Raw genomic sequence first — 25,060 nt, forward strand, 5'->3', positions numbered from 1 at the left:
TTCACAATTGTGTAAGGTAATCCCAAATCTGCATACATGTTAATATGAACTCCTACGATAGTCATACTGCAAATCGGTTTACCCTTCATTTCTGAGTCATTTACACTCAACACAAAATGTTCCTGAAGATTCATAACATTAGAAAATTTCTTCATGTCTGCATCTGAATCGCTGTTATCTGACCCATAACCCTTATCCAAAACATGTTTAACATTGCCTTTCTTCTTTCTACAGACTTTGGCATAATGTCAGTGGACGCCACAATTACTGCATCTCTGTTTTAAGGCAGGGCAATTCTTGTTGTATGCTAAATGCTCCTTGCTTTCACTCTGAAAGCATTTGAGTCATTCCTTTCCTCTGGTCTTACCCTTGGGTTCTTTGGAATAGTTTTGGTCTTTCCCCTTAATTGTCACCTTGCTCAAAGTATGTTCTGTATCACTATTTTTTAAAATATTTGCGCACTTTCCAGACATCTCTGCCTTATGCACTATAGCCAATACCACATCCAGTGGGGCGTCACCATTTACCTGCAGTAGTTCTTGTAGCGTAGTGTTACTAGCGTGTATTACTAACTGGTCCCTTATGACAGCATCATGTAACACACCAAATTTGCATTATAGTGCAAGCCTCTTTAAATCTACAATGAAATCATCTACAGGTTCATCCTTCCCTGTTTTCTTTGGAAGAATTTATTCCCGGTTATACCAATGCACACTTCAGAAGCAAAATAATTATCAAGACCCTTAATTGCTGCCTGGAATACATTAAGATCTTCACTAGAAATCGCCTTAGGCACGCGGGTATATGTTTTTAAACCACCTGGCCCCAAGAAGTGCAACAAAATCGTTTTCAGGAGGCATACCTTTTTTTTTATCTATAGCCTCAATGTAGTTTAAAAAATAGTTATTCTATTGATTCATTTCATGGAAGACTCCAATCCTGCAGGCCAAAATGCATGAGGAGGACTTATTGAAAAATGTTGCTGTGTCATACTTTTATTTGTATTGCAAAATAAATAAACTCACACAGTCACTTAAAAAACTACAGTTACTACCACAATCCTTGACAGTTCTTGACTAACCTCATCTTCCGTTATGTATTTCCTTCAAAGCACATTCCTTTCCATTTTACAGAAGTGCGATCGCTGTGTTTCTTAATACTATAGCAAACAAAAAACACTTCCTAGTAGAGACAAGGCACACACTATGACATTGACGTCGCATAACCTTTGAGATGCAGCTTAACCTTTGAGACGATGTGTGAGTGTGTCATATGCATCATGGGCTTTATTACTTCCTTGTTTCCATGGATGCACGAGCCCAAGGTGTCCGTTGTAAATGGCTGAAGGTGTGCAGTTTAATATGTCATATTGCAAAAAAAAAAATGCTAATGTATTCTGACAGCCGCTTACCGCTTGCGAGTTTAAAAGATCTCCGTAAAAAGAAATGTCTCTGAGCGGCGGCAAGACTTCTTTTTTTTTTTTTTTTTTTTTTTTTTTAAATATCTCCACTCTATGTGCTGAATGGACGTCGCATGCGTAGAAGTTCCCAACTTTGCCAAATTGTAAGACTCTCTCTGGATTGATTCGATTAATCTTAGGTTTATTAATTTATACACACGGAAATAAGGGAAGGTAGGTCCACACCTCTTCAGCCTGCAGACTTCTCACTCCCAGAGAATCCTGGAGGCAATTCCCGAGCAACAGCAAAACCCATAACACCTCCTTCACTCAGTTGCTCAGTTACTCACAAATCCGAAAAATGAAAACTGAATTTCAATGCATTTATTGAAGCCGTTGCATCCTAGTATAAAAAGCAAGAGCTGCAATAATTAGTCAGATGAAACCTAGCACAATGACCATCATTACTGTCCGCCGTTCCGGTCCAGTGCACATCGCATCAACAAGATCTTTAGTGGAACTGAGGCTCGGCCAAGAAGGACTGGATCCGACATTGAGATGGACATACTTATAGACCTCTGCATAGTAGAAGATAAGCTAAAAGAACACTGTACTGTACTGTTTGAGGGGTTAAAAGTCATTTCCACAGAGGTAAAAGTCTTTCATTGTACAATTCACAGTTCACTTTCCTTTCGAGTCAGAGTTTGCTGCCGCCATTTACACATTTTACTCAAAACGTACTCCACAAGCAACGACATCACAACGGCTTATTACTTTCACATCAATAAACATACATTTCATAATAGCGACGGCACGTTTTGCTTTGAATAACTTTTTAGCCTAACATGCATTTTAGCCCCTTGCTGTGTCGTAAGCAAGATTCTGCTTGTGCCAAGCACTACTTTGAGGCTGTTTTTGCTTAAGATGTAACGAAACCAATACATTTTAACAGCTCTAGTATTATACTACTACTATTATTATCAAAGAATCAAACATGAACTTTCAGTCATTTGCGTTTTACAAAGAAAGGTGGTTTTGTGTTGAATGTATGGACAGTGGAGATGAAGTCATGTACCAACGCTGTCTTGTATCTTTCACTGGCACAAGCTTCGCTGATTGAGAATGGGTGCAGCATTCTTGTGCACATTCATGTATAATCGTAAAAACAAACTGCATGTAACTCGATCAAAATAATAAGAATAAGAGAATCGATTCACTCTATACATGGAAGACATTCGTAATTTATAAGCTGGACTATGGACACTGTTCAGCTTTTACTCTTTCATGCAATATTTTGCTTTCTAAAACAAAATGTTGCTTTCTAAGGAAAAAACACAGATTAGGTGAATGCAATGAAAATGCAGAACACAAAAAAACTGCCCCAGTTTTGGATCTGAAGTGTGAGCCTGCATGTGAATGTTAAGGCCATATAACATGCTGTGACACCGTGGAATGCCGCGGAACACCGCAGTGTCCCTCGTTGCAGAACGCAGTCGGGTTTGCAGTCTGTGTTTTGGGACACCGGACCCGCCGCAGCCTGTTTTTTGGGCCTTGCCTAGCATTTTATGCCGCGGCGTGGCCCGGGAGTCCATCTCAGGGTCCGAGTATTATGAGGGAGGCAGTCTCACAACAGTGGGTCCCTGCCACTAGCCAGACATCTAAACAGCCTTCCACCTCTGCTGCCGCTAGTGGACAGGAGGCCCACCACAGGACCAACAGGCCACCAGCGCCCCTCCCTCTGCAGAAGGAGAACCACCCCGCAAATGTTCCCTGCAATCCAGAGAGAAGCCAGAGACACTTGCCAAGACCCCCGCCAGGAAATGAGAATCTCCTGATTGTCACCTTTGTGTCCCACTCGGTCACCCTGTCCACCTTGAACTGTCATTGCTCCCCTTCCTATGTCCTCCTGAACAATGCATCAGTACTACAAATAGAGTTGAAAAATACCCTGGACTTTCCTCCATCATCACCCCATCCCATTGCACTTGCCCCTCTTTTTCTTAGCACTTCAATAAACACCCTTGGAAAAAATAGACATATAGACAAATAATTTCAAATATGTATTCATTTAAACATTGCAATTCAACTGTACAGTAAATCAACATATGTTAAGGACCTGTAGCTGGCTGTAGTGATCACACCAGAAACTATTGGAAGACACCAACATCTGTAAAATGAATTGCCAAAGGGTACAGTAAGTGGGCATAGAAGTGGAAAATAACAGCATGCCAGTGCCACAGAAATGAAAAATAATTACAATGAAATGTGAAGTAACACTGTCTTACTTGTGTGTCATTGGAAGTACTGTCTGATGACTGCTGTTCTGTTGTCCTCATCCTCATCCTCATATTCTGCCTCCTCATCCTCACAGTCACAGGGTCTACTGCTGCCACATGGGCATCTCCAGCCTCCTCCTCCTGCAGAAAAGGCACATGGCGTCTCAGGGCAAGGTTGTGCAACATGCAGCATGCCACTATTATCTGGCAGAAATTCTTGGGTGAGTAGCACAGGGATCCACCTGTTAGATGAAGGCACCTGAACCTGGCCTTCTGGAAGCAAAAGGTCCGTTCTATAATCTTTCTGGTTCGCCCCTGTGCCTCATTGTAACATTCTTCTGCCCTTGTCCTGGCATTCCTCACAGAGGTCAGCAGCCAAGATAGGTTGAGGTAACCAGAATCACCTGCAAATATTAAGGGACAACATTTAGCCACACACTATCCCATATGACCTACACCCTACCCATACACAAACATATACTGGGTGGGGAGCAGGGCTCAACTATTAGCCACACCCTGTGCCTCTGTAGTTGGCCCATCACATTTGGAATGCTGCTATTCCTCAGGACAAAGGCATCATGCACCGACCCAGGATACTTAGCAGTGGCGTGGGAGATGTACTGGTCCGCCAAGCAGACCATCTGTACATTCATAAAGTGGAAACTCTTACGATTTTTGAACACCTGTTCATTTTGACCGGGGGGGGGAAACAAATGCAATATTTGTTCCATCAATCGCCCCTATTATGTTGGGGATATGTCCCATTACATAGAACTCGGCCTTCACTCTGGCCAAATCGTCCACCTGGGAAAATTCAATGTAGCTGCACATGTGTTTAATCAGGGCAGACAACACTCTTGTCAGCACTATTGAGAACATTGGCTGTGACATTCCTGCTGCCAAGCCCACTGTCACTTGGAAAGAACCAGTTGCCAGGAAATTGAGCACAGATAGAACTTGCACAAGATGGGGGATCCCAGTGGGGTGACGGATAGCAGATATCAGGTCAGGCTTCAAATGGGCACATATCACTTGTGGCCCTGTCAAGTCTATAGGTGAGTATTATGTGCCTGTCCTCTATTGTTGCCAAGTCCACCAGGGGTCTGTACACAGGGGTATGTCTCCATCTCCTATTCATCTGCAGCAGTAGCAAACTATGGGGCAAAAGAGCGAGGAGCCAGTCACAAACTGAACAATCGGGCTACAACAGAACATTGCATGCTGTTAAATTGTAATGGGTTAGTGTGAATTGTCCAGTATGTCCAAATTTAAACAGTGACATAGTAATTAAACAGGGTTTGCCCCCACCCCTGAAATGGCGTCCACCTGTCCTGTGTGGAGGGACAGGTAGAAGTGAGGTAATTCCACTGACGTTGTGCGCCACTGCAGGAGGCGGTCAGGAACCGCCGTGCAACTCCTCATTGGGTAACATTGGGCCCTATGGGTTACAGTGGCCAATGGTGATCTACACCGGCGGTGACGGTATGCACCGATGCGGAAGTGACCCCCATTTTATATCAGATTCCTCACTTGCTACCTGATCTTGAACAGGAGAGGACCTACACTGCATTTGCTGCTGTGACCTGTGTCTGGAACGTACCATGGCCCATGTGACTTGGGTAAGGGCCTCTGCTTTCACTTCAGCGGAGTTGGAGAGACTGATGTATGGGGTCTTACACCAGTACGGACTGCTGTATGTGCCTCCAGACCAACAGGTGAGTACACTGTGGGCAAAATGCATGTTGTATGACTGCATGGAGTGGTGTGTCTGAAGGCCTCATGCATGGGCGGAGGGTGGATGTCCTCTGGGTGGCATATTGGTTGTGTGCTGGCCCATGTGTGTGCAAATGGTGATGTGAAGGGGTGGGCCTTAAGTGTAACATGCAGGACTGTCTGACTAATACTATTTTCCTGTGTGTATTTCCTCTGCAGGTCAGCACCCATCAAAAGAAGGGTATATGGCGTGCCATTGCCAAGGACGTGCAGACCCTGGGGGTCTACGACAGGTGGAGCACCCACTGTCAGAAACAGTGGGAGGACCTGAGACGCTGGACATGGAAGACGGCGGAGGCCCAGCTGGGGATGGCCTCCCAATGAGGAAGGGGTGCCCGTCAAACCCTGACCCCTATAATGGCCCGCATACTGGTGGTGGCCTATCCAGAGCTGGATGGGCGCTTGAGGGCATCACAGCAGCCACAAGGGGGTGAGTACAGTGCCCATCATTACTACTAATGCCTGGTGGGGTGGTATCCAGGAGATAGATGTGTGTCAGTGGGTCCCCCTAGGTCAGACCTGACATTGCAGCATAGGTCCCCTGTTGCCTAGTGTTTTGAAGGGATAGTCCTGCTACCTAGCTTGTAGGCATCCACTTCTGATCAGGGCTGCGTGGGTGGCAGTTGTGCTGGATTTGCCGGTGTGTCCCCTCCCTATGCCTTGGTGGCTAGCAGTATTAGTGGTAGTGCAATGCATAGTGCGTAGGCCTGTTCCCTGTGTGTGAGGGTTCTGTGTACGCCAACGGTGGTGTTGGTGCAGCCATTAACCCAGTGTATCCTTTGTCTCTTCCCCTGTTCTTATTTTGTCACCCTGTCCTTATGTGCATTAGCAAGTGGTGGAGGAGCAGAGGCACCAGCGACGGAGGGAGCTGCATCCCACAGGACCCAGGAGGCAGAGCCCACCGACACTGAGGGCACCATTAGGATGGAGGGCGAGGGGAGCACCATGGCAGAGACTGGAGAGGACAGTTCTGATACAGATACTTCCTCCGATGGGAGCTCCCTGTTGGTGGCGAACACCTCTGTAAGCACCCCAGCTACAGGTACAGCCACCACCCCCATACCAGCACCGCCTTCCCAGCAGCCCCTCATCGATTTGCCCATGCCCGCTCACCCAGGAAAGTGGCCATCTCCTTCGTCCCAGGCACCTAAGGCCCTGCCCCAGTGAGCCCTACTGCCCTGATAGAGAAGACTATCGACCTCCTGAGATCCATCTCTGTAGAGCAGTCAACCATTGTGAATGCCATCCAGGGGCTGGTTGCCCAGATGCTACAGACCAATGCATTCCTGGAGGGCATTCACACTGGCTTGGCGGCCCAACAGAGATCAATCCAGGTGCTGGCCTCCTCTCTGATGGCAGCCATTGTTCCTGTTTCCACCCTCCCCCTCCAACTTCCTCTTCCCAATCCCATTCTCCTCAACCCCAACCTATCCCAAGCACACAGGCAGACGAGCATGCACACAAGACAAAACACAAGAGTGGTTCAGGCAAACATAAGCACCACACTTCATCCCACAGGCACTCACACAAACACCGTCCAGATGCAGACATACCAACATCCACAATTTCCACTGTGTTTCCCTCCTCCTCCTCGTCCACCTCCCGCCCAGCTCCGTCTACACTCACATCTGCATGCACTACACCATCATCCACTACCAGCATCACCACCACGCCTAGCAGAACACACACCTCACCGGCAGACACCTCCACAACCGCCATGCACACGTCCCCTGTGTCTTGCCCCCTCCCAAGGTACACAAACCCAAGCACTCAGACACCCAACAGCCATCCACCTCACAACAGCATCCAGTCCATGCACCTGCACCTGCACCCAAAATCAGCAGACACCTCCTACAACCATTTCCTCTTTCTCCACTCTCAAACCTTCTCCCTCTTCCCGCCCCAGTGTCCCTAAAAACATTTTCTATCCACCATTGACCTCTTCCCTACCACTCCCTCCTCATCCTGCACGTCTGGCCAGTGTGGCAAAAACCCAGCCAAGCACCTCAGCCACCCAGTCCATGGGTCCGGTCGTCACCATACCCACTTGTGGTGGGAAAGGATCAAGGACACATGCCCTGAGGGTGAAGGAGCCTGCACTAGCAGCCTCAAGGGAAAGGAGCCTGCCACTGCCACAGCTGCCGGAAGGAGCAAGGGGCGTGCCCAAGCTGCTGCCAGGAAGACTAAGGAGCCTGCCCCAGCTGCTTCTGGGAAGACTAAGGAGCAGGCCCCAGCTGCTTTCAGGAAGAGCAAGGAGCCTGCGCCTGCAGGCAGGAAGAGCAAGGGGCCTGGAACTGTGACGGAGCACCCACCACCAACCACCATTGAGCAGCCGCCCGAAGCTGCAGGGGATGTGCAGGAGCATCCCCCCCAGGCAGTAGCAGGAGCACCACCACCACCATTAAGCAGCCGTCCGAGGCTGCAGGGGATCGGCAGGAGCCTCCCCCCCTCAGCAGCAGCACCACCACCACCATTGAGCAGCCGTCCGAGACTGCAGGGGATGGGCAGGAGCCTCCCACAACCGGAAGCAGCACCCCCACCACCACTATTGAGCAGCCGTCACTGCCGGAGGACGGTATATGATACTGCCTCCATGGGCTGCTGTGCGTGCTGCCCCTTGCAAATCCAGTGGGTATGACACCCACCTGAGAGACTGTGACCTTGCACTCCCCAGGATCAAGGGCATGCTGCCTCCTCTAGAACTAGTTGGTAAGACACCCACCTACCCCAGCCTCCCCAGAATCAAGAGCACAGGGCACGATGCCCCCTCCAGAACCAGTGGGTAAGACACCCACCTACCCCAGCCTCCTCAGGATCAAGAGCACAGGACATGATGCCCCCTCCAGAACAGTGGGTAAGATACCCACCAACCCCAGCCTCCCCAGGATCAAGAGCAGAGGGCACAATGCCCCCTCCAGAACCAGTGGTCAAGCCACCCACTCGAGAGACTGTGGCCTTGCACTCCCCAGGACCAAGCACAGGGCATGTTGCCCCCTCCAGAGCATGTGGGCACTTCACACACTTGAGGGACTGTGGCCTTGCACTCCCCAGGACCAAGCACAGGGCATGTTGCACCCTCCAGAGCCAGTGGTCTTGTTCCATCTGCTGGCTGAGGTGCCCCCGTCTCCCGTCCCCCTGAGGTGCCTGCCTATTTCCAAACTGATGCCCCTGCAGTGTTCTCTCCGTGTTGAGGCAGGTGCCATGTGTGGACTTGGAATTTGGCCTGTGGCTATGTGGGCAACATACATTGTGGACTGGGGTGTGTCCCTTTTTTTGTACATATGTATATATCTATTATCTAGCCTCACTTATTTTGTCTTGATGTGTTGCTCTCATTACATCCACTTTTTCTAAAACGTTTTGTCCTTGCATTATTCATCCGAGGTACGGGGTAAAAATCTTTTAGTAATGCAGCTGATTGTGTGTATGGTGTTGGGGGGTGTGTGTTGTGCGTGTATGTGTCACTGTTGTTTTCCTCCCCCCCTTGTGTGCTAGGCGGCAGTACTCACTGTCAGCGTCATGGCTGTCTTTGGTGTTCGGGGTGGAGCAGCACGTAGAAGACCATGGGGAGACATGCAGCTCAGGCTCCATGGCGGCATGCTTGTTCTCTCTGTCTCCAATGGTGAGTCCTTTCCCTTCTGAGCTCTGTTTCCGCCAGGCTTTTGATGTTGTTGGTACCGCTCTGGAAAAGGTGCCTGTTTCCTAGGTCATAATGTGGTGGGCGGAACATTGACTTCCGCCTGGCTGTAGGCGGCTACCACCGTGGTGGCTGTTGTTTCCGCCCTGGCGGTCGGTGTGATGCATGGGCTGTCTATCGGAGATAACACCACCATGGTCATAATTTGGCGGTAATTACCACCGGCCTGTTTGCAGTATTACCACCACTTTTAAACCAACCTCCAGGGTTGTAATGAGGGCCAAAGTGTGAAACAATTACATACTAAAATTCAGCAGCTAAATAAATACAATAATGCTTCAGCAGATTAACAGCTCCTCAAAAAATACATAACACATTCAGTGCACATTAAATAAGGGCATTAATAGTGCAATTATTGCCATTTAAGAAGCCTATTATCTAAAGATCAGCACTGCCTTTTAGGAACTCTTCCATTACCTAGACATGACCAATCAATTAATATTGACAACAATATCAACAACCTGAAGTGCGCTAGTCCAATAAAAAGAGACATCATCCCACAATTCTAACACAGATATTTAAAGTACATAGAAAATACAGTACATGAATATGCTCAGTTGCCCCCTAAAAGATAAACTGCAAAACGTTTACCTCACCAAAATTTTGCGTTTAGATAAAGTGCAGTAGTATCATCATCACCATCATCATAAAACTTTATTCGGTCCATCATTTTGACAATGAAAGCACATACAATAAAACATAGAGCCAGATGTACAAAGCCCTTTTGCATTTCTTAATGGTCTGAATCGGTAATTCCGGCTGTTAAGAAATGCAAAACAGCCTTTTTGAATGTTCAAAGGCCTTTAAGGAATTGCAAATTGCAATTTCTAGCCTGTAGAAATCACAATTTGCGATTCCCAGAATAGGAAATCACAAATAGAGATTTCATATTTGCGATTCCTATTCTGAAGTAAAAAGCATTTCCTAATTGGGCATTTAGGAAATGCAATTACCACCAACTTGAAGTTGCTGGTAACCAAGTGCAATTTTACAAAAGCATCCCAAGGTGCTTTTGTTTAATTGCAATAGAGCGCACACATGACCCTTAGGCATAAGTGTGCTCTACAGATGCACTCCTATTTTTGGGGTGAACCAATGGGGGCCCTTTGCCATCCCTGGTTTCTTATTAAGAAATCACTATTTAGAAAATGCAAAACTGGCCCACTGACTGAAATGGAATGGGATTTCCGAATAACGATGCCTACTTTGTAGGCATCGCTATTAGGAAATCGGTATCTCTGCGCATAGCATTTTGCATGCCTTCAATAGTGTTTTTTATGAAGTCGCTATTTAAGAAATGCAAAATGGCATTTTTGTACATCTGGCTCATAATCTTTAAATACCAGAAATTACAGTCACCAGAAGAAGAGATCATAAAGAAGTGTGCAAACAAAATACAATTACATACTCTTGTCCAATGACAATAAAACTAGATTAGAAGAAAAACTAAAAAACATATCATAATAAAGCTATTTTGAAATTCAAATCAAAGTACAGTAAATTCATGGCAGCCCTAGTAAAACTTGCAACAGCAAGCTCAATGTTCAGAATTGTAGCAAACTGCAGACATCTCAAACCATGTTTATATGACATAAAGTGCTTATTGAAAAATAATAGGGTGAAGAGAATATGGCAAGGACATGAAATGCAATTTACAGAACAGCATAAAGTGTATAGTGAATTGGATTAAAACATTATCACAGATATTTTATAATACGACAATCTTGAAATTGAAATCCAAGCACCATATGACTTCCGTATTTTCATAGCAGCCCTAATAAAATTCACAACACCAAAACAAATTTCCATTGTAGCAGCTGATAGCAAATATTTCAAACAATTTAGCAAATATTTCAAACAATTTTTATGTAACATAAAGTGCTAATGTTTTAAAATAGGGGGAGAAATAAGCCTGAAATACAGAATACAATTTACAAAAGAGACTTAAGAGCATTGTAGATTGAATTGAAACGTTATCACTTGTACAACAAGAACAAAAAGTTGAGCCGGCTACTGGAAAGGCAACCGGATGGTGAATTAAACTGAGCCTCAACCTTTGTCAAATAAAACCTGTGCTGTAGGTTAGTTAGCCATATCAGGTAGAAGTTCACCCCTGAAATATCATCAAGCTGCATAAAATTCAACATGGAAACCATCTTAAGGGACCTGACAATGTGCCTTTCCTCTCTATTGTAGGAAAGTACCCTCTTTTTGCCATGGTTGCCCTCATTTTCTGCCTGATGTCAGTGTGTCTGACTGTGTTTACTGGGGTTCTACTAACCAGGACCCCAGTAATTATGCTCTCTCTCCTCTAAATTGTGTCACTGCATACTGGTAACCCAGTTTTTCACCCAAAATTGGACTACTGAGGCCCCCTTATAAGTCCCTAGTATATGGTACCTAGGTACCCAGGGCATTGGGGTTCCAGGGGATCCTTATGGGCTGCAGCATTTCTTTTTCCGCACATAGGGAGCCCATTGAAAGGCTTCTACAGGACTGCCATTGCAGCCTGTGTGAAAAGGTGCACGGATCCTTTCACTGCCATTTACACTGCACCAGGTCACTTATAAATCACCCCTATTGCAGGCCTTCCAGCCCTGAAGGCAGGGTGCAGAGTGTCTGTGCGTGAGGGCACCCCTGCACTAGCAGAGGTGCCCCCACAACCTTCAGGACCATTTTCCCAGACTTTGTGAGTGTGGGGATGCCATTTTACGCGTGTACCTATGTACAGCTACATAATGGTAACTCCGAACATAGACATGTTTGGTATCAAACATGTTGGAATCACACTCTAAGGCTTTTGCAAGCATTGGTTGTATGATTCCATTCACTCTAGGGGCTCCTTAGAGGACCACCAGTACTGTCATTCCAGTCTTCTGAGCTTTTCCAGGCAGCCCTTGCTGCTGCCACCTCTCAGACAGGTTTCTGCCCTCCTGTTGCTTAAGCAGATCAAGTCTATGAAGGTAGAGCAAAGGATTTCCTTTGGTAGAGGCATCTTACATCCTCTTTCTTTGGAAATAGGTGTTACAGGCTTGGGAGGGCTGGCCTCCCCAAGGCTCTGGAAATGCTTTGAAAGGTAGAGATGGTGCCCTTATTGCATAATCCAGTCTACACTAGTTCAGGGACTCCCAGTCGCTGCTCTGGTGCGAAACTGGACAAAAGAAAGGGGAGTGACCACTCCCCTGTCCATCAACACCCCAGGGTTAGTGCTCAGAGCTCCTCCAGAGTATCCCTGGGTTTTGCCATCTTGGATTCCAAGTGGGCAGGGAACTCTGGCAACATCTGAGTGGTCAGTGCCAGCAGGTGATGTCAGAGCCCTCCCCTGTTAGGTGCTTATCTTTTTAGCTGACAAATCCCCCTTTCAGGGTTATTTAGGGGATCTCTCTTGGGTGGTTCTTCAGATTCGGATTGCAAGACTCAGAAGGAATCCTCTAAATCCTTTGCCTCACCTTCTCACCGATGAAACTGTATCTGGACCCTCCAGGAACTCTACAAACTGCAACAAAGAAGCAAAGACGACTTCTGCAACATTGTATCTTCAGCTCCTGCCAGCAAATGCAACTGTTTCCTGGTCGTGCATCCTCAGAGGACAGCCTTCACCAGAGGAAGGAATCTCCCTTGGAGTTAAGGAGTCACTCCCCTGCTTCAACAGGCCCTCTCTGCAATGATGACTGGTTGTGTGAGACCCCACTCCTGACAAGCTGCTTGGATTCTGCATCACGAGTGGTGGACTGAAGTGGACCTGACGGTCCTGACGTCCAACTGTCCAACTTTGGTGGAGGTAAGAGCTTGCCTCCCCACACAAGACAGTACCCCTGTGCACCATGTGTTTTGCAGTTGCTAAGGCTTGTCGGCATCCTTCCACAAACTTCTTCGTGCACCATGCAGCTCTGGCCCCCAGCACTCCTTCCTGCGACCCACACATTCCTGCATGGTTCTCCAGCGGCGTGGAATCCTTTGTTGCAGTGCTGCATAGGCTCTTTTTGTCCTTTTGCACCTTCGTTGTCCCATTGCTGTGAGGCTCCTGTGCATGCTGTCTGGTCTTCTGTGAACTCTCTGAGTTGCTGAGGGCTCTCTCTTACTCCCCCACCTGGGTAAAGTCCACCATGTCCCTCCTGGTCCCGAGCAGCGCCATTTTCTGCTGCCCATGAGCTTTGCATGTGCCAAGGCTTGTTGGTGTAATCCAGCGATGCAACCAGACAGCAATCATCAATCTGGCGTGGGACATCTTCTGCACCAACCAGGAACCCGCATCCTTCTTCTTGGGTGGAGAACTGACTGTGGTTCTTCACCGTTGGTTCTTCTTTTGCACCTTCTTCCGAGTTAGCAGGGTCTCCTGTTCTCCCTGGACTCCCTGGACTCTTCAGTGCTTCTTGGATGTGGTCTCCTTCTTCCACAGGTCTTCTAGTCAAGGAATCCATCATTGGTGTCTTGCAGTCTCTTTTGGTTCCTGCATAATCTTCTTTCTCGTGTTCTTATGTGTTCTGGGAAAGTTACTGTGATTTACTCCTGCGTTCCTGGGCTCTGGGGTGGGTTCTATTATTTACCTTTTGTGTTTTCTAATACTCCCAGCACCCCTCTACACACTACACTTGCACAGGTGGGAAACCGGCTTTTGCATTCCACTTTCTTAGTATTTGGTTTGTGTTCCCCAGGGCCCATTTCTAAATATTGTGATTTTCACTAATTGCACTGTTTTCTAACTGTTTTTATTGCTATTTCTGCATACCAGTGTATATTCTGTGTATATTACTTACCTCCTAAGAAAGTATAGTCTCTAAGGTATTTTTGCCATTTGTGACACTGAGTATATTCTTTCATGTGTGTGAGTACTGTGTGACTACAGTGGTATTGCATAAGCTTTGCTTGTCTCCTAGTTAGGCCTTGGCTGCTCATCCACACTACCCCTAGAGAGCCCAGCTTCTAGACACTGACTACATTTCATTATCTAGGGATAACTGGACCTGTTACAAGGTGTAAGTACCCTGGGTACCCACTACAAACCAGGCCAGCCTCCTACTTCTATCTGACAAATAGCGCCTTTTAACACATTCCTTGATATGGGGGCGGATCTTATCAGGAAAATCAAAAAGTGCATTCAGGCCAAGATCATAAATATTACTTGGGATAGCATGCCAATTGTCAAACTTTAAGCAATCCTCTAGTACTAAGCAGGAAAATTCAGCCTTCCGGGTGCCCACAATTCTTACCCATAGCAACAGGGAAGACAAAACCACAAAATCCTCAAGATAATCCACTCCTAGCGTATTGGAAAGTGGATTACTGGTAAAGGCAGGTACGTTCCTACACTTAGAAATAGGCCTCAAACCCCCACTAGGTCCAGTTAGGTCTCAATAAATTAATCCCACCTCAAAGCATTTAAAAATCATAAAACAGTAAATAAGTAAATCACAAAGCGCAATAAAAAGACAAAACCACATTATAAAAATAGATTATATTTGTATCTTTAGAAATACACAAAATCAACAATAATCCAATAAAGGGAACCGGAGATATGAATTTTTGAAGGATAAATGTTTTTTAGCGCATAGAAACTAAAAGAGCCAATCTGGACATCTGATAGCACTCGACCAGGGCAAAGTCAAAATTTGAGGGCGACTGCGATGGAGCTATCCTCTGCTACAGTGCGCAGAAGGCCTTGGTCAAAGTTTTACTTTTTGACTTAGTCTTTTTTTAAAGATTTTCTTCACCAGGACAGAGTTGCAAGTTGGATCCGACCTCCCTGGAGCCCTCTTTGGATACGCGTCGCAGGAGAAATCTGTGAAGAATTGTACCTTAGGACTTAGATGATTTTTCGTGACAGAAATCTTCATCAGGGAAAAATTCATAATTGAAACAGTCCTCCCTGGAGACTTCTTCGGATACGTTGTGTGGGAAGCCTCAACTAACTTTTTACATTCTGACTTAAACGTTTTTAGAGCTTTTTCTGTCTGACGTTGGATGACCCTCCAAAGTAAGCCACTTTCGAGTTGATGTCATCGGATTGCCTTTCCACATGCTTCTGGTGGATTCCTGGAAGTCTGGGCTCTGGAGCTTTTCAGCAGGACAAACCTGGAAGTCAGTCCGAGTCGAGGTTGACGTAAGCCGGCTTGACTCAATGTCGGGTTGGTCCACTTATAGAGCTTTGTTCCAAATGTTCTTCAATCTTCTCCAAACTACTGGATCTTCTTCTTTGCCTTGTTCCTTCTAGGGATCTGAGGTGGGGGTGCAACTCTGTCAATGTTATCTTTGCTCTTGGGGTAAAAACAGGGGGGCGGCTCTTGACCAATTATGTGCAGGCCACCACCCTCTTGAATGACCACTTCTTGTGAATTGTGGCAAAATTCAATCCCAGGGGCAACATTCTCCCAAAATCCAAGATGGCAATATTTCAATCTCTGAAGTTAGGTTTGGCCGAGCCCACCCACTGGTGTGGCTAAATTTCCCTTAGCACACCCCTTTCCAGCCCTCTTTTTCTAATCAAGGGACACCTGGCTGTCTGGTTTTGCAGGAAATGGGGGAGGTCCACTTGCTAGCCCAAATGTCCTTTCCTCCTTTGAAATACAGTTTGACTGCTCTCCCCCCATTCTGTTTCACCATCTGCTGAGGCAGTTCTCCTCCCCCAGCCACTTCCTTTGTGTTCAGCCCAGGCCACTTCACACCACATCAAGGTAGCCTGGCCAGACAGCCAGAGGCTGGCCTATCAGAGGAGGGCACTAAAGAGATGAAACTGGCAACTTTCAGGTAGAGTTCTAAAACTCTTTCCCTGAGTTAGTTATATTAAATCCAAAAATGGCAAGTTGTATTTATTATAACAATAAGTTTGACACCAAACCTGAAATATCTAACTCCTTTTGAGACTTTATTAATTAAAAATAAAGTCTCCCCATGTTAGACTATGGAGCCCATTCACTACAATAGGGGAAACCTAGTTTAGCTATTTTTCCCTCACTAGGGCTTAAAGAAAATCTTTTATAAAGTCCCTGTTTATAGTTACACTGCACCCAGCCTTGGGAGCACCTAGGGCACAACTTAGGGGTGACTTATATTTAACAAATTAGGTCGTTTAAGACTTTGGAAGTACTTATAATTTGAAAGTTGAGTTTGGGGTTAACTTTAAATTAAAAGCAGCCAGAACAGCAGACCTGCCTATAAAATGACACTGGGCACCTCAGCAGTGCACCTACGGGTGCACTACCTATGCTGGGGTCCCTAAACCTACATGCCCTACCTTATACTAGAGACTTATAGGTAGGTTGACACAGCCAATTATAATTCGCCTAATTTGCATAATCATTTTAATCAGAGTACAGGCCCTGGGACTGGGTATCAGTGCCCGGGGCTGCATCAGAGTCAGAAAAAAAAAAAAAAAAAAAAAAACTGAAAAATGGGGGCAAACATTTAGGGGGGTTCTGCAATTAGCCCAGTTTCCTCCCCCAGCACCCCACACAGCCAACAGGCCAAGGAGACTCAGCCCAACCCTGGGAGAGTCGTCCTGGCTTGCCAGGTGAGAAAGACAGTGAGGAAAACTGGCTGTCCTTTTGCAGGGCCTTCGCTGCCTTACATCCTCCGGTCAGGGTCAGTCCCTCTGGGTAGTGAACGCATCATAACAGTAAAGGGAACCATTTGAAACTGAAACTTCCCTCTAGGGAGTCTTCCTCCTCTCTCTCTGCCAATGTGGGTAGTGAGGTGCCCCACTCCCCTATCCCTAACTTTGTTAAGGCAACAACGAGTTTACCCAAAGAGGTTACCTAACACTTGAGCAAACCCACCATGACCAACCAGGTCATTTGCCCTACATTGCTTTATGCCCAGTGCTGCCATGAAGGCCAGCAACCAGCAGCGGCTACTGACAGCTGTCAGAACCCAGAACCACACCCTAAGCTCTCCACTAACAGGTGGGTGAGCTGCTTTAGGGGCAACTGTGGGGTCCTGCCACCTCTCTTGCTGTTTAGAGTGGCGGCTACCACATCCTGTGGCAGACACCCTTCCTCCACTCTCTCTTCTGTCAGTGCTGGGGCAACACCCTGAAGCTGGACAGCTGCCTGACTACTCAGGACTTCCTTGGGGTTAGGTGTGGCCTCACCCATGCCAACTCTGAGCTCCCCCCTACTGGAGCAGAAAGCCTTTGGCTTACTGGACCTTTCTTAAAGAGTGGCCTACCCTTCCTTTTCTTTTTTTCCTTTTCTTGGAGACCTATGTCTCCAAACTGCAGATACTGGTTCCCTAGGACTTTGAGTTGTGGGGGCACCCAGTGTGACCACCCCATCTGGGACCAGACTAATGTCAGGGAGGTCATTGCCCAAGATACAATCTAAGGGGAGGTCAGCACTGACCACCACCCTATACCAGTTAAGGATACCCTCCCTCTCCAGAGGTACCATGGCTATAGGTTTGGTGGTGACCTCACCTCTGCCTAACATGACTCTCTTTGTCTCCCCTGGGACATACATGTCTGGTGACTCCAACCGGTCACTCACCATGGTGTGTCTGGCACATATGTCTCTCAGGCCAGAGGTAGGGATCCCATTCACCTGAATGGGGTGAATGTGCCTACTCCCACCCTCAGGGATCACCAGTCTACCATCTGGACCTGTCTCCCAGCCCAATGCTATGAGGACCTCATCATCTGAGGAGTTCTCCTCTATAGCTGCACTGGACAGCACAGTGCTAAACACCTTCTTGTAACAGGCTGCATCTCCTCTGAAGTGACCTGCCTCCTGACAGTCAAAGCAGGCCTTGTTGTCCAAGAGCTTTTTAACCTTGGGTCCCCCTACCTCTGCTTATAAGGGTAGGAGTGGAATTTACTCTCCTCCTTCTTAGGGTTCTGGAGTACAGAGAAAGTCTTTGTGGTGAGCTTACCACCTCCCTCTTTAGGTTTTTCGGGACCTGACTCCCCCTCCCCCTTCTTCGCATCTCTCCCCTGTGACTTGGCAACCACTCTGGTTCTCAGCCTCTCATCAGCTGCTTCCCCCAGCTCTCTGGGACTGGTCAACTTAGAGCCTCTAGTGCCTTAGCTGAGGTGTCCACAAGGTCAACCCAAAACTGGCTAGTGTCCTTCTAAGTGTTCCTAAACTTTATCCTATACTGCTCTGGGGTGAGACCAAACATCTGGGTGAGGCACCTTTTCATATTGGGATAGGACTCTGTCTCATCCTCCCCTAAGGTCAGGAACCTATCCCTCCCAGATATTGGAATCAACTCCTATAGGAGTAAACCCCAGTAATGAGGTTGAACCCTCCTCATCCTGAGAGCCCCCTATGTCTATGTCATCCCTCTCTTAATAAACAGAAACCACCTCCTTGGGTGGTCTGGGGCAAAACCCACCACCCCTGGACACCTCAACTTCTTCTTTGTTGCCACCATCTCTTTGTTCACTCCTTGCCCACTTCTTCTCTAGGGCCATCTTGTATATAGCTGCTCATGTGTTTCAGCAAGGCAGCCAAAACTCTTCTCAGCACATTTGAAAACATTGGCTGTGACATACCTGCAACCAAGCCCACAGTCATTTGGAAAGTACCATCAGCCAGGAAGTGGATCACTGACAGTACCTGTACTGCACGAGGTATTGCTGTAATGCTACGAATAATAGGTACTAGATCTGGCTCAATTGTTCACACAGTTCAGTAAATGTGGCCCTGTCCAGACGATAGGTGAGTATAATGTGGCCTTCCTACAGTGCAGCCAAGTCGACTAGGGGACTGTACAGGGGTGCTTGCCTCTTCCTCCTCCTCCGCAGTGGTTGGTATCTAAGTAAACCAAACATCTGAAGTGTGTGTCAACAAGAACGATGGACACACAATATCACAGTACACAGAGCAGTCACATTCAGTTCACGCAAACAATGATTCTAATTTGCACTGGTATCCTCTTTATGCAAACTGACCTCCTCAAACAATGCATTTTTTTCATTTGCCATTGTGTCTCACAGATGTAGTCGGAGTCGTGTGTTGTGATTAGTAGCATCCCATTTTTATATGTCCTGTCAACTACTCATCTGCAAGCAGTGCACTGGTATTAGCTCTAATTTGAGTGCCAGAGTCTACAACCAAACCAATGTATGCAGAGGACTGGAATTGTTTTAATGTCTACCATCGGTACTATGACGCACATTACATTGACCTCCATCAATAACTGCATGAGGAAATGGTAACCACCTGTCCTGCATGCAGGGACAGGTGGAAATTCTTCACCGCCGCCCAACTCCTCATTGGTTACCATGGAAGTATATGGAGCAGAGGGATCAATGATGATCACTGCCGGCGGTGACGGTGTTCACAAGCACGGACGTGACTGCCATTTTCTGTATCCCACTTCACTTGATTCCTGACTCTCACCACATCAATACCTCCACTACGTGTGTGGCTGTGTCCTGTGTGTGGAACCCACAATGGCCCAGGCTACAGGGGACAGGGCCCCAGCCTTCACATCGAAGGAACTGCATAAACTTGTGGATGGGGTCCTACCTTTGTATGGACAGTTGTATGGGTCTCCAGACCAACAGGTGAGCACCTTTTGGGTACTTTGGATGTGACATGGCTGTATGCAGATGTATGTGTGTGCTGGCAGTGTGTCATTTGTGGAGTGTATTTTTGCAGCATGCAGTGTGTACACATAGGTATGAGTAATGTGTAAAGTTAATGTGGGATCTATGCAGTATGTATGCCATTGCTGTAACAAAATGTAGTGTGGAGTTCATGGTGTTCTTCTGTCTGTGTTCCCATCGCCAAGGACATGTGGACCATGGGGGTGCATATCTGGCAGAGCACCCACTGCAGAAAGAGGTGGGATGATCTGCAATGCTGGGCCCGGAAGACTGCGGAGGCCCAGCTGGAAAGGTCCTCCCAACAAGGGACGGGTGCCCGTCAGACTCTCACCCCCCCTAATGACCTGCATACTGGCAGTGGCCAATCCAGAGTTAGATGGGTGCTTGAAGGCAGCACAGTAGCCACAGGACACTGTGTGGAATTCTTTCCTGATGCCTGCCATGGTGTTTGGGTGCAAGGTTCTAGACAGTGTATGGCCCAATATGCTCGTTTAGCTAATCTTTTGGAGTCCTGCTTAGCAATAGTGAGTGGTATGTACTTTTGGTATTGGCAAGTAGCTGGCACACCATGGCAGACATGGCTTAGTAGTCCCAGTAGGTGTGCAGATGGTAGTGTCTGGGTTAATTTCTGCTATTGTTCCCAGGAAATGGTATGGTTTGGTGGATCATACTGCACAGTGTAAGTCCCAGTGAGTACTAGTGATGTGTATGCCACATGTGCTGGGATTGTTGTAATTGACCCTGTGCTCCCTTTCTTTCTCCCCCACCCTCTATCCTTCCGTCATCCTGTCCTTGTGTGCATTAGCATCATCTGGCAAAGGAGCAGGGGCTCCAGTGAGTGGGGGAGCTGCAGCCCATGAGACCCAGGAGGCAGTGTCCGCTGCCACTGGGGGGACGGTGGGTTGGAGAGTGAGGGGAGCACCATGGAGGAGACAGGAGGTCAGGAGGTAAAACAACAGACTTTGATTCTTCCTCCAATGGAAGATCCCTCATTGTGGCAGACCCCACAGGACAACGTCAGCTACATCATCTTCTGCCACCCCAACACCAGCACCACCCACCCCGTAGTCCGCACCCAGTTGCCCATAAAACCCAGGAGGGTGGGTGTCTCCTTCGCCATAGGCACCTCAGCCCCTGCCACAGTCAGCCCTGCGGCCCTCACTGAGTAGGTTATTGACCTCCTGAGATCCATCTCTGTAGGGCAGTCAACCATAGTGAATGTCATCCATGGGCTGGCATCACAGATGCAGCAATGCAGTGCCTACCTGGAGGGCATTCACTGTGGCCTGGCTGGCCTAGAGAGATCGTTTCAGGCTCTGGCCTCCTCTTTGACAGCAGCCACTGTCCCTAGTTCTTCTGTCCCCCCTCCAACTACCTGAACCCAGTCCAAGAGCCCTCTTCCTCATCCATCCCAAGCACACAATCAGAAAATCATGCACCCAAGACAACAGACAGGAGTCGCAAAGATAAGCACAAGCACCACAGATCACACCACAAGCATACACAGCCAACACACAGAAGCACACACAACAGTGTAGGAAGGTGGCTTTCTTCTAGTATGGTTACCCCCATTTATAACCTGTTTGTCAGAGATTGTCAGTGTGATTTTACTGTCTGACTGGGATCCTGCTAATCAGGACCCCATTGCTCATAGTTTGTGGCCTACATGTCAGAATGTTTTACTGTGTTGTCAGTATGCTTGACTGTGTCACTGGAGTCCTGCTATCCAGAACTCCAGAACCTATGCTCTCTCTGTTTTCCAAATTTGTCACTATAGTCTAGTGACTCCATATTCCAATCCATATTGGCATACTGGACCCCCCATTATAAGTCCCTAATATATGGTACCTAGATACCCAGCCTGAGTGAAATAGTGCACTATTTCACAGTCATTTTTCACTGCACCAGGTAACTTATAAGTCACCTATATGTTTGACCTTCAGTTACTGAAGGTTAGGTACAAAGTTACTGTGTGTGAAGGCACCTTACACTAGCAAAGATGCCCCTACGTTGTCCAGGAATAATTGCCCGGACTTCGTGAGTACAGGGACACCATTATAAGGGTGCACTATATATATATATATATATATATATATATATATATGTCAATACATATATGTAGCTTCACAATGGTAACTCCGAATATGGCCATGTGAGGTGTCTAAGATTGAGGAATTGTACCCCCAATCTGATTCTGGTATTGGGGGCAATTTCATGCACCTTGGGGGCTCCACCATGGATCCCCAGTACTGCCAAACCAGCTCTCTGAAGTTTCCACTGCAGCCCCAGCTGCTGCCACCTCACAGACAAGTTTCTGCCCTCCTGGGGATCGAGCAGCTAAATCCCAGTAAGGCAGAACAATGCATTTCCTTTAGGAGAGGGGTGTGACACCCTCTCCCATTGGAAATAGGTTTTACAGGCATGGGGGGGGTGTACCCTCCCAGAGACTCTGGCAATGCTTTGAAGGGTACAAATGGTGTGCTCCTTGCATAATCCAGTCTACACCGGTTCAGGGACCCCCAGTCCCTGCCTTTGTGTGAAATTGGAGAAAGGAGAGTGGCCTGACCACTCCCCTGTCCATCACCACCCGCGGGGTGGTGCCCAGAACTCTTCCACAGGGTCCCTGGTGTTAGCCATCTTGGATTCCTAGGTGTAGGGACCCTCTGGGAGCATAAAAGTGGCCAGTGCCAGCTGGTGACGTCAGAGACCCCTCCTGATAGGTGCAGACCTGGTTAGGTAGCCAAATTCCCCACTCAGGGCTATTTGGGGTCTCTCCTCTGGGTGTTTCCTCAGATTCGGTTTGCAAGACTCCACCAGGACTCCTCTGTATCCTCTGCTTCAGCTTCTGGCCGTCGGATCAATCGCAGACTGCTTCAGGAACACTGTAACTGCAATAAAGTATCCAAGAAGGCTACTGTGACCCTGCAACTTTAGCTCCATTCTGCAACTGCAACAGTTTTCAGGTCATGCACACTCTGAGAACTGCCTGTCTTCATCCTTCACCAGAAGGACTGAAGGAATCTTCTGTGGAGTGACAAAATCACTTCCCTGCTTCTGTAGGCACCTCTCTGCAACAACAACCGGTACTCTGGGACTTCTCTCCTGTCGACTAGCATAATCCCTGGAACACAGGTGGTGGAGCGAAGTGATCCTGACTGTCCAAAGGTCCAGCGGTCCAAATTTGGTGGAGGGAAGGGCTTGCCCCCACGTGCCAGACAGTTCCCCTATGCACTGCATGTTCTGCAATTCCTTGGGCTTCTGTGCACTTCTCCCAGAAATCCTTTGTGCACAGCATAGACCAGGTCCCTAGCTCTCTAACCTGCAACGATCAGCTCCCTGAGTTGTTCTCCGGCGGCGTGGGATACTTTGGTGTAGAGCTGGGATGACTGCATTCTGCATCTCCTTTGTCCCCGTGTTCTGGGACTCCTGTGGGTGCTGCCTGGTCTTCTGAGGGTTCTCTAGAGTGCTGAGAGCCTCCTCTGTCTCCTCAGTCTGAGTTGAGGCACCCAGGTCCCTCCTGGATCCAGGTAGCGCCTTTTACAGCCAACTGCGACATTTGCATGAGACAAGGCTTGTTAGCGGATTCCACTGACAAAAACCAGCCTGCATCCAATGACTCGACATGGGACATCTCTTGCACCAAGCAGGAACCCCAAGCTGTCTTCTTTGGTGCATTTCCTCCAACTGGAGGATCCACTTTTGCACCTTCATCCGGGTTAGCAGCGGCTTCTGTTCTTCCTGGACTCTTCATTGACTTCTGGACTTGGTCTCCTGTCTCCACAGGTCTTCAGGTCCAGGAATCCATCGTTGGTTTCCTGCAGTCTTGCTTGTTTTTTGCATATTCCTTTACCATGACTTCTAGTGTGTTCTGAGGAAACTTGCTATACTTTACTCCTGTTTCCTGGGCTTTGGGTTGGGGTAATTTACTTACCTTTGGTGTTTTCCTACACTCCCAGCACACCTCTACACACTACACTTGCCTAGGGGGGGAACCAACATTCACATTCCACTATTTTAGTATATGGTTTATGTTGCCCCTAGGCCCATTGCAACCTTTTGTGTTTTTCACTGTTTGTACTATTCTATGACTGTTTACTTACCTTTGGTTACTAGTATATATATTGTGTATAATACTTACCTCTAAGATATTTTTGGCCTTGTGTCACTAAAATAAAGTACCTTTATTGTTTTTACACTGAGTATTGTCTTTCTTGTGTATAAGTATTGTATGAACATACTTACTCTTGGCTGCTCTGCCACAGCTTCCTCTAGACAGCCTAAGCTGCTAGACACTGCCTACATTTCACTAAGGTGGATCACTGGACCTGGTATAAGATGTAAGTACCTCTGGTACCCACTACAAATCAGGCCAGCTTCTCACAAACAGCCACTGCCTCCACTGTCTCCCCCTCCATCTCCTCCCTCACAGTCACATCAGCACTCACACCTGCAAGCACTGTATCCTCAGTCCCAGATCCTGCCACCTGTTAAGCCTTGTCCACAGCCACCTCAACAGCAGAGACACAGACTAGCACCCCATGCGCAGTCACCACAACCACCATCACAACCATATGCAGCATAACCACCTCACTTGCAGACACCACCACAACATACATGCACACGACCTGCTTGTCCTCTCCCACCCTGTATGCCCACCTCCAAAAACACATAAACGCTCCCACTCAGACACTCAACAGCCACCCACCTCACACACGCACACTGTACTTGTGCCTGCAACCCAGTCCAGCACACCTACTCCTCCAAAAATAACTCTCTCAACCTCCACCCCCAAACCTCCTCCCACATTCCTCCCCACTATACCAAAGAAACCTTTCCTTGCCCACCTTGACCTCTTCCCTAAACCACCCCACCCTGTGTTGTCCATAAAAGGAAGGTCCCACTCCCCCAGCCCAGGACCTCCTGCTCCCAGTCCTCTCATGGCACCTCTGGTATTGCACATGTCCCTCCCCCTGCAGAAAAAGGTCCCACTAAGGGCCACAAGGGCCACAAGACAGCCACTCAGACCCCCCGCTCCAAGCCCACTCCTCCGCCCCTAAACAGAAAAGCAAAGGCCCGCCCCTCATAAAACCTAAATCCAAGGAACCCCCTTCCAAGAAACCCCCCTGCACCCACTCCACCCTGCCCCCTGAGGTTCCTGTCTTGCACAATGATGTCCCTGCCCAGTGGAGTGATTTGGGCTGTCAGGAGTCAAGTTGGGCCTATCTCGTTGCTCTTTGAGATGGTGTGGACAGTTGGACTGGCCAATGGCCCTTTGTGTACATAGTTTTAACTATTTTTATGTGGTCTCTATTCCCACCGGAATGAAGTGGTTGGACAAAGGTATTTATCCTTGCTTTCTTTACTTCTGG

At 47.7% G+C, this 25,060-nt stretch overlaps 1 protein-coding gene across 1 annotated transcript in view; it reads left to right on the forward strand.

Annotated features, from left to right (window-relative positions):
• The window catches only part of LOC138296694 (adhesion G protein-coupled receptor F5-like), a 1,174,222-nt gene that overhangs the window by 1,018,212 nt on the left and 130,950 nt on the right, over positions 1-25,060 (forward strand). The window lies entirely within an intron of this gene.

The sequence above is a fragment of the Pleurodeles waltl genome, chromosome 5, assembly GCF_031143425.1.
Source record: "Pleurodeles waltl isolate 20211129_DDA chromosome 5, aPleWal1.hap1.20221129, whole genome shotgun sequence".
Taxonomy (NCBI): domain Eukaryota; kingdom Metazoa; phylum Chordata; class Amphibia; order Caudata; family Salamandridae; genus Pleurodeles; species Pleurodeles waltl.